We start from the raw sequence: 366 nt of genomic DNA, 5'->3' as shown, positions 1-366 counted from the left end.
CCATGGCGAGAGGTGGAAGTGGAGTGGATGGGGGAGCGGTGGCTGTCGATCCCGCGCTGCGAGGACATGAAGTAAGTGATTCTAAGTTGATCTAAGATACATCTACTTCAGCTACGCTATTCTTGCAGCTGAAGTTGCATATCTTAGATCAATTTTTCTCCCCCCTCTACCCCTGCCCCCAATGTAGACCAGGCTGAAGTCAGTAAAGACGTGAGGGGATGAAAAATCTCAGGAGCAGGCACCTCAGTAACATGTGCCCCAACCTTTCATTCACTCCTAGTCACATGCACACAGCTAGTATGGAACTGGGTTGGAGGTTATTGTTACTAGGGGAGAGGAGGATTTGGTAGTGGGAAGGGGTTAGAG

Source organism: Chrysemys picta, chromosome 2 (genome assembly GCF_011386835.1).
Source record: "Chrysemys picta bellii isolate R12L10 chromosome 2, ASM1138683v2, whole genome shotgun sequence".
Classification (NCBI taxonomy): domain Eukaryota; kingdom Metazoa; phylum Chordata; order Testudines; family Emydidae; genus Chrysemys; species Chrysemys picta.
This window is presented reverse-complemented; position numbering follows the sequence as displayed.